A 455-nucleotide genomic window follows, 5' to 3' on the forward strand; every position below is an offset into this window, starting at 1 on the left:
TTAGGGAGGGTAGAGGGAGAACACAGACCAGGGAGGGGGGGTAGAGGGAAGAACACAGACCAGGGAGGGAGGTAGAGGGAGGGTAGAGGGAGAACACAGACCAGGGAGGGAGGGTAGAGGGAGAACACAGACCAGGGAGGGAGGGTAGAGGGAGAACACAGACCAGGGAGGGAGGATAGAGGGAGAACACAGACCAGGGAGGGAGGGTAGAGGGAGGGTAAAAGGAGGGTAGAGGGAGAACACAGACCAGGGAGGGAGGTAGAGGGAGAACACAGACCAGGGAGGGAGGGTAGAGGAGAACACAGACCAGGGAGGGATTATAGAGGGAGAACACAGACCAGGGAGGGAGGGTGGAGGGAGAACACAGACCAGGGAGGGAGGGTAGAGGGAGAATACAGACCAGGGAGGGAGGGTAGAGGAGGGTGAAGGAGAAACACAGACCAGGGAAGGAGGGT

At 59.3% G+C, this 455-nt stretch overlaps 1 long non-coding RNA gene across 1 annotated transcript; it reads left to right on the plus strand.

The window, feature by feature from the left end:
* The first annotated feature begins 207 nt into the window (after positions 1 to 207).
* LOC139025554 (uncharacterized) lies at positions 208 to 432 on the plus strand. Its single transcript, XR_011477145.1, has 2 exons — positions 208 to 258; positions 299 to 432. It is a non-coding gene; the product is annotated as an uncharacterized lncRNA (long non-coding RNA).
* The last annotated feature ends 23 nt before the right edge of the window (positions 433 to 455 follow it).

This window comes from Salvelinus sp. IW2-2015, unplaced genomic scaffold (genome assembly GCF_002910315.2).
Source record: "Salvelinus sp. IW2-2015 unplaced genomic scaffold, ASM291031v2 Un_scaffold2843, whole genome shotgun sequence".
NCBI lineage: Eukaryota > Metazoa > Chordata > Actinopteri > Salmoniformes > Salmonidae > Salvelinus > Salvelinus sp. IW2-2015.